The following is a 9,547-nucleotide window of genomic DNA, read 5'->3' as shown; positions in this document are numbered from 1 at the left end:
CAACGAGATTTTCTACATACCTATCCAGTATACTAGAAGTCTTTTTCTCCTTTTTGAATTTTATGTGTACTAGTCCATTACTAATGTTGTCTTTCTGTTATTCCCTGTCGATTGCTACATGACTGATTCATCACAATTTTCCCTTTTACACCATTTCTTGCACATAGTCATCAGTGGAAATAGGCATACTTTTCCCCAGCTACCTATCTCTTATTTACCCCCAAGATCTCCTGCAAAACTTTGATCCTTCAGAGATCAAGTTTTCCAAGATTTTGAGTATGTAGGATTTTTTGGAAAACATTAATGTTGAAAAAATAACCATATTTTATATTTCAGGAGAGGAAACTAACACAAGATGGAAAAAATTGTGTTTAGTATCACCCCCCCCCCCCCATCACCAATGTGGTCCACCCACAGAACATTGAAAACCTAAACTAAATGCCTGTTTTCACATCTTTATTAAAAATGTGTTTATCTTTTATTATGCAAAATAAAATACTGTTCACTTATGTTGAAAGGTTAAATTTCTGTATGGCTTGAAAAGATATCCCAAAGGGTACAATCAAGTATTTTCTTTCAGCTTTTGTTTTAATGAAAAGATGCGTAAAACAGTCTGCATCAAATTCAAAAGGTTCACCTTCAAAATTCCTAAGGTGCAAAAGGCAATTGAACACAATAGATTCCTTTTTCAATATGGACCTATTTATTTCAAAACATGAGCTCCAAACATTCTCGGGGAGCCACCAGAGATACCAAAGAGCAATTAGAAAGCAATCCAAGTTTAGCTCTTCCCCTTTTGCTAATGCAACACTGTACCTTTGATTTATCAACTTTTTGAAGTTGGGACCCATTTTAGAGTGTCAAATCTAACCCTCAGACAAAGCATGTTTCCTTCTCCTTGGATGACCCTAGAACAATTAAGGGATTTCTGTGTCCATTGTGTAAATCTGAATCAGGTCAGATACAGTATTATCAATGACTGGTTTGGTAAGGTCTTCACTAAAATTCTGCCACAAGGGCTCTTCTGCCTTGGAATCAGCAGGCACCTCTACTCTGTAGCACTGCAAAGCAAGACAGAACACTGCTACAGCTATGAGCTGGGCCAAATATTGAAGGCATAATGCTCCATGATAGCTGCCCCTCAGCAGCACCCAGAGTCCTCTCCCAGCTGTGACAGTTCATTCAATTCTTTAAAGAAATAAGGTAGTGAAGCAGGTATTTGTGGGGATTCTGGAAGGAGGCCTGTAAATGCAAAATTCTCTACATAAGTAATTCACACTGAACAATGCTACCCTTCAGTTCCCAGAAGTAGGAGTCTAACTCCAAAGGTTCACTTTTGGGGTTTAAATACCCATGAGAAACATTTATGATGTCTCTTGTCCTGAGGTGTTGCTTCTCCACTTATCCTGAGGAGCCAATCATTGACATGGCTATGAGGTAAGGGTCATATGCATCTAATATGGTCTCCCAGAAAATTTTATGGTAAATGGTACAGTCTGTGACAATTGGACTGGATTGCATCCCTAGCTTGACACTGACCTCCATGACAAAGCCTGTCCCTTTGAAGTGAACTTTGACCTCTGAGGCTGGGTGCCTCTCTTTCCTCCCTTCTTCAGCCTCTGCAATGTTCTCATTCAGTATTGACTCCATGGCTAACACCCTCAACCCCAATGTATACCTGGCCCTTCAGTCCCTCAATGCCAAATAGACATCCAATTCAAGTCACAAGGGAGAACAAAATGAGATGAAACAAAAGAAGAAGAGACACACAGTATTACTGTGAGGTCCTTGCAGGAATGATCTATTCACATATCATGGAAACTTTAAAACTATGAACCTGTCAGCATTCACAAAAGATTTCCTATAGCATGCCATATATTTTTTATAATCACCCAATTGCCTGAAAGGTACAGAGAAAACAAGATTCCACTATATTGAGTGTTTTTTGGACGATAAAGAAGCCTTTGACTTCATAGACTAGAACACCACCATTTAAAGACTCTCTTTCAATGAGGAATTTTTCATAAGTAAGTTAATACAAGATTTTTTGATGGATGCAATAAGGATTCTGCTGATAAACAACATTTCAATTAATAACATCCACCAAAGGATAAAAGACAATAGGCATGCTCACCAAAGGTACATGTCAGTGTCATGTAAGATGGTCTATACAGAGTAAAAATGGACAAAGAGGTCTTCTGATGTTCCTGTTTGTGGATAATATTGTGTTGATTACATCAAGCCCCAGAACATGGAGCTTCCATACAGAGGGAAAAAAATGAAAAATGCCCATAGTACAGAATATGATATGAAGGTGTTGGATGACCAGGCAACTGAATCAGTACCTTAGTTTGCATACCTGAAACTGACATTGCTGATGGAAAACCAGTAGTGCTGATAATCATATAGGTAGAAGAAGGTAGACTAGAACTATATTTGTGAAACTCTGCAGGGCATTAACTTTGCATTTTCAGCATCAACAGTATCAGTTGAATAGGTCAGGTTGAAACTGTTTCAAATTGTACAGTATGTGAGGGCTGTTTCCAAGGGGTGTCCATGGCCTAAAAGAGGAGGAGGAGTAAGGGTCTGAACTGGTTCTTCCAGGGCCCGTGTCTGGGGGACAGCAGGGGTGATGCTGTTCCATTTCAGGGTGGTGGTGGTGCCTCTCTTCGTGGCTCAGGACCTCCCAAAGTTGCTGCTGGTGGGCTTCTTTAACTTTTTTTAAAATTAATTTCATTTATTTTCAGTGTTCCACAATCACTACCATACAACTTAGATTACTATTTTTCCCTCCCTCACCCTTACCTCTCCCCTCTTTCCTCGAGACAGCATACAACCCTATATAGGTTCTACACATACATTCCCATTAAATACACTTTCACTAAAGTCATGGTATGTAGAAGAATTAAAATGAATGGGAGAAATTATCTAACAAACTAAAATGCAATACACACACAAAAAATGATCTGCTACATTCTGCAATTGAATTCCATAGATCTTTCTCTGAATGTGGAAGGCATTTTGCCTTAGAAGACCATTGGGAATTTTTTTTAAGTCCTTACATTGCTACAAAGTTCCAAGTCCACCAGAAAATACTCTCTCACACTGTGGTTGTTTCTGCACACAAAGTTCTCCTGGTTCTGCTCCTTTCACTCAGCATCACATCATATAAGTCTTTCCAGGTCTCTCTGAAGTCTTCCAGTTCATCGTTTCTTATAACACAATAGTACTCCATTACATTCATATACCATAATTTATTTAGCCATTCCCCAATTGATGGGCATCCCCTTGATTTCCAGTTCTTGGCCATCACAAAGAGTGCTGTTATAAATATTTTTGTACATGTGGGACCCTTTCCCATTTTTATGATCCCTTGGGGATACAGTCCTAAAAGCGATATTGCTGGGTCAAAGGGTATGCATAGTTTTGTAGCCCTCTGGGCGTAGTTCCAAATTGGTGTCCAGAATGTTCAGAAAAACTCACAGTTCCATCAGCAATGTATTAATGTTCCGATTCTCCCATATCCTCTCCAACATTTATTATCTTCCTGTTCTGTCATGTTTGCCAATCTCATAGGTGTGATGAAGTTCCTCAGAGTTGTTTTGATTTCCATCTCTCTAATCAAAAGTGATTTAGAGCATTTTTTCATGTGACTATGGATATCTTTAATTTCTTCCTCTGAAAATTGCCTGTTAATATCCTTTGACCATTTATCAATTGGGGAATGACTTGTATTTTTGTACATTTGACTCAGTTCTCTGTATAATCTAGAAATGAGGCCTTTATCACCGACCTTAGCTGTAAAATATTTTTCCCAGTTTTCTACATCCCTTAGAATTTTGGTTGTATTGGGTCTGGTTGTGCAAAAAGTTTTCAGTTTAATGTCAAAATTATTCATCTTGCATCTCATAATGCTTTCCATCTCTTCTTTAGTCAAAAATTCTTTCTTTCTCCATAAATCTTGTAAATATACTATTCCTTGCTCCACCAAATTTGTCCATAGTATCAGTCTTTATACCTAGATCGTGTACCCATTTGGATTTTATTCTTGGGTATGGTGGCAGACATTGAACTATGCCTAGTTTCCACCACACTTTTATTCAGTTTTCCCAGCAATTTTTGTCAAACAGAGAGTTCTTATCCCAGAAGCTGGGGTCCTTAGGTTTATCAAACAGTAGATTGCTATATTCATTGTCTACTGTGTCTTGACTATCTAGCCTATTTCACTTCTTTCCCGTTCTGTTTCTTAGCCAGTACCAAGTTGTTTTGATAATTACTGCTTTATAATGCAATTTGAGATCTAGTAGTGCTAGGCCACCTTCCCTAGCATTTCTTTTCATTAGTTCCCTTGATATTCTAGACCTTTCATTCTTCCAGATATTTTTGTTACTATTTTTCCCAGCTCCATAAAATAATTATGTTAGTTTAATTGGTATGTTCCTGAATCAATTAATTAATTTAGGTAGAATTGTCATTTTTATTATATTCGCTCAGCCTACCCATGAGCAACTGATGTTTTTTCACTTACTCAGATCTGACTTTATTTTTGCAAAGTGTCTTGTAGTTGTGTTCATATAGTCGCTGGGTTTGTTTTGGCAGGTAAACTCCCAAATATTTTATACTGTCTACCCTAGCATTAAATGGGATTTCTCTTTCTATCTCTTGCTGTTGGCCTTTGTAACTAATATATAGACATGCAGCAGATTTGTGTGGGTTTATTTTGTAACCTGCAAATTTGCCAAAGTTGTTTATTATTTCAAGTGGTTTTTTACTTGAATTTCTGGGATTTTCTAAGTATATCATGAAATTATCTGCAAAGAGTGATAACTTTTTCTTTGTCTATTCTAATTCCTTCAATTTCTTTATCTTTTCTAATTGCTATAGCTAACATTTCTAGTACCATATTGAATAACAGTGGTGATAATGGGCATCCTTGTTACAACCCTGATCTTATTGGAACCGCTTCTAGCTTGTCACAATTGCATATAATGCTTGCTGAAGGTTTTAGGTAGATACTGCTTATTATTTTGTGGAAAGTTCCCTTTATTCCTATGCTCTCCAAAGGTTTTAATAGGAGTGGATGTTATATTTTGGCAAAAGCTTTTTTTGCATCTATTGAGATAATTATGTGGTTTCTGTCAGTTTTGTTTTTGATATGATCAATAATGCTAATAGTTTTCCTAATATTGAACCAGCCTTGCATTCCTGGTATGAATCCTACCTGATCACAATTTATTATTCTCATTATAACTTACTGTATTCTTTTTGGCTCAAATCTTATTTAAAATTTTTGCATCTATATTTATTAGAGAAATGGTCTATAATTTGCTTTCTCTGTTTTGTCTCTTCTTGGTTTAGGTATCAAAACCATATTTGTATGATAGAAAGAATTTGGAAGTACTCTTTCTTCCCCAATTTTCCCAAATAGTCTATATAATATTGGAATTAACTGTTCTTTAAATGTTTGATAGAATTCACTTATAAATCCATCTGGCTGTGGAGATTTTTTCCTAGGGACTTCCTTGATGGCTTGTTCAATTTCATTTTCTGAGATGGGGTTAAGTATTCAACTTCTTCTGTTAACCTGGGCACTTTATATTTTTTAAAATACTCGTCCATCTCATTTAGATTGTCAAATTTATGGGCATAAAGTTGGGCAAAATAATTTCTAATTATTGTTTTAATTTCGTCCTCCTTGGAGTTGAGTTCACCCTTTTCATTTTTGATATAGATAATTTGGTTTTCTTCTTTCTTTCTTTTAATCAAATTGACCAAAGGCTCATGAATTTTATTAGTTTATTCACAAAACCAACTATGAGTTTTATTTATCAGTTCAATAATTTTCTTAATTTCAATTTTATTGATTTCTCTTTTGGTTTTCAGTATTTCTAATGTGGTATTTACTTGGGGATTTTCAATTTATTCTTTTTCTAGCTTTTTCAGCTGCATGCCCAAGTCATTGATCTTCTCTTCATTTTATTCATGTAGGCATTTAAAGATATTAAATTTCCCCTAAGAAATCCTTTTGCAGTATCCCATAAGATTTTGGAAGTTTTCTCATTATTGTCATTCTCTTGAATGAGGTTTTGATTGTTTCTATGATTTGTTGTTTTACACACTCCTTCTTTAAGATTAGATTATTTAGTCTCTAATAAGTTTTTGATTTATCTTTCCATGGCCATTTATTACATATAATTTTTATCACATTGTGATGTGAGAAGGATGCATTGACTATCTCTGCCTTACTGCACCAGATTGTAAGGTTTTTATGCTCTAAAACATGGTCAGTTTTTGTATATGTGCCATGTCTTGCTGAGAAAAAGATACATTCCTTTCTATCTCCATTCAGTTTTCTCAAGAGATCTATCATACTTATCTTATCTAAAGTTTTATTCATCTCCTTAACTTCTTTGTTGTTTATTTTAAGGTTAGATTTATCAAGCTCATAGAGGGGGAGGTTGAGGTACCCCACTAGAATAGTTTTGCTGTATATTTCTTCCTGCAACTCCCCCAAAGTCTCCTCTAAGAATTTGGATGCTATACCACTTGGAGCATACATGTTTAGTAATGATATTGATTCATTGTTTATGGTGACTTTTAGCAGGATATAGTTTCCTTCCTTATCTCTTTTGATTATATTTATTTCTGCTTTTGCTTTGTCTGAGATTAGGATTGCTACCCCCGCTTGTCTTACATTACCTGAAACACAGTATATTCTGCTCCAACCTTTTACCTTGACCCTGTGTGTCAAATGTGTTTCTTGTAAACAGCATATTGTTGGACTATGGCTTTTAATCCATTCTGCTTTCTGTTTCCACTTTATGTGAAAGTCCATTCCATTCACATTCACAGTTATTATTACAGTCTGTGTCTTTCCCTCCATCCTCTTTCCCACCATTTTTGCTTTTAGTTCTCCAATTTCCCTTCCCTTCCTTAATAGAGGTTTCACTTCTGAGCAGCACCTCCAACCATCTTCCCTTCCTTCTTTCAGTCCCCCTCCTTTTTACTCCCCTTTACCCTTACCACTTCTTCCTCCCTTTTTTCTTTCCCTCTCCTTTCCTTCCCCCTCTCCTTCTACTGCCTATAGAGGTAGTCAGATTTATATATTTAATTAATTTTATTATTCCCTCTTTGAACCAAATCAAATGAGAGTATCTCTCAGACAATGCTCCTCTCCCTCCCCTCTTTCCCTCTACTGTAGTAAAATTTTGTACTACTTTCTGCTATGTAATTTATAATTTTCTGCTTCCTCCTTTTTATATCTCCTGTTACAAACCCTTTGCATGCTTAAATCACATTTTTATCATCACATCATTTACTTTATACCCTTTCCCTCTATCTGTGTATATCCCTTTTATACTTCATGATAGATGTACAGTTCTCAAGATTAACACATACTATCTTCACTTAAAGGTATGTAAACAGTTAGCCCAAACTGAGTAACAAGTTTTTCTTTTCCCCTGTTTACCTTTCTATGCCTCTCTTGAGACTTGTGTTTGAAGATCAAAATTTCTGTGGAGTTCTGGCCTTTTTGTCAGGAAAATCTGGGAATTGCCTATTGCATTGAATGTCCATCTCCTTGCCTGAAATGTTATGCTTAACTTTGCTGGGTAATTGATCCTTGGTTGTAGTCCCTGCTCCTTTGCTTTATGGAATATCAGATTCCAATACTTTTGATCTTTTAATGTAGAAGCTACAAGGTTCTGTGTGATCCTTACTGTAGCTCCTCGATATTTGAATGGTTTCTTTCTGGCTGCCTGTATTATTTTCTCCTTCACTTCATAGTTCTGGAATTTGGCAACAATATTTCTTGGTGTTTTTAGTTTGTGATCCCTTTCCGGAGGTAGATTCTTTCAATGACCACTTTGTCCTCTGCATCTAGCACTTCTGGGCAGTTTTCTTTGATGATTACTTGGAAGATATTGTCCAGACTATTTCTTTCATCATGGCTTTCTTGTAGTCCTCTCTCCTGGATCTATTTTCCAGGTCAGTTGTTGTTCCAATTAGATATTTTACATAGTCTTCTAACTTCTCATTCTTTAGATTTTGTTTGACTTATTCTTGATGTCTCATAGAGTCACTAGCTTCTACTTGTCCAATTCTAATTTTCATCAGATTGTTTTCTTCAGTTAACTTTTGGTTCTCCTTTTCCATCTGTCCAATTATTTCTCTTAAGGAATTATCTTCTCTAGTTAGTGTTTATACTTTATTTTCCATTTGTTCAATTTTTCCAGTTAGGTTTTGTGCTTCCTTTTCCATTAGTTCAATTTTCCTTTTTAAAAAGGTGTTCTCTTCAGGGAATTCTTTTTGCATGCTTTTAAAATCATTGGCCAGTTTTTCCTCTATTTTCTCCTTCAGCTGTTCCAGGAGAGCTCCTTGTGCATGCCAGAAGTTCATGGTCCCTTCTGAAGTTTCAGATGGGAGTGTAGTCTCAATACTGACCTCTTTGGTAATCGTGTTTTGGTCCTTGTCCCCATAGAAAAATTGTATTGTCTTTTCCCTCCTCTGCTTCTTGCTCATGATTGTGAGATTGTGTTGTGGCGTCTGATTCTTTCAGGTAGAAGATGGAGAATCAGTAGCTGAGTTGCTGGTGTGGGAAATCTAAGAGCTGGAGCCTTTTTTTTCCTTCAGTTTTGTGTTTCCTGGCTTAGTCTTGGGGCTAGCTTGTTAAGTGTGGGGGAGGAGTGGTCTGGTCACTGGAGATCTCCTCAGGAGAGCTAGAGCAAAGGCTGGCTCAGCTTGTGCCTGGGTCCTAGTGGGAGTTTTCACCCTCTCCTGGGCTCCTCTCCTTCCAGTTAGCCTCTGCCACAATAAGTAATCCCCCTTCACTGTTTTCCTAGCCTCAGGTGCTACAAGATTGTTTGCCTTTTTAGCTGTTCCCTCTGACCCAGGATTTTTCTGGGGAAATATTTCATGGTTCTTTTGATGTCAATAAGGGGAAGGGGAGAGAGCAAATCCTGATCACTCTGCCATTTTGGTTGCTGCAAGATCAAGTAGGTGACTTACACAAGTTTATTCTGCGGGCTCAAAGTCCCCAGAGTGGCTACAGCTGATACCTGGGGCTCAGCTGGTGTCACTTCCTCAGTTCTGCTGGTCTCCCGCCCTGGGCTGTCACTCTGCCTTTCCACCTTGCTGCTACTGCCTGCAGCCACTCTGGGGTTTTCCGGCTTGGTCACGCTGCTGCGGGATGCGCTGCATTGTGTGCTGTGGGCTCACCCCAGAGGAACAGATCCTTACTGTTGATCTTTCAGGCTGTCCTGGGCTGTGAATCTGCCACAGTCTGTCTCCTATTGAATTCTGCACCTCCAAAATTTGGTGAGATTCTCTTTTTAGAGGTATCTGAAGGAGTTTGTCTAAGAACTTGGATGAATAGTTGCTCTCACTCCGCCATCATGACTCCAACATCCCCTTTAATTTTTTCCCAAAAGTTTTTGCTAAAGAGTAAGTCACCTCTCCCCCTCCAGGAATTGGTGTCTTTGGATTTATTGAATACTATATTATTGTCTTTGTTTCTGTACATTGTGTCTCAAATCAGTTCTACTGATCA

At 37.4% G+C, this 9,547-nt stretch overlaps 1 pseudogene; it reads right to left on the bottom strand.

The window, feature by feature from the left end:
* Window positions 1–917: 917 nt before the first annotated feature.
* LOC140527351 (cyclin-Q-like) lies at window positions 918–1,650 on the bottom strand (annotated as a pseudogene).
* Between the last annotated feature and the right edge of the window lie 7,897 nt (window positions 1,651–9,547).

Source organism: Notamacropus eugenii, chromosome 1, assembly GCF_028372415.1.
Source record: "Notamacropus eugenii isolate mMacEug1 chromosome 1, mMacEug1.pri_v2, whole genome shotgun sequence".
In the NCBI taxonomy this organism is placed as follows: domain Eukaryota; kingdom Metazoa; phylum Chordata; class Mammalia; order Diprotodontia; family Macropodidae; genus Notamacropus; species Notamacropus eugenii.
The sequence above is the reverse complement of the archived record's forward strand: the minus strand, read 5'-3'. Positions and strand labels throughout refer to the sequence as shown.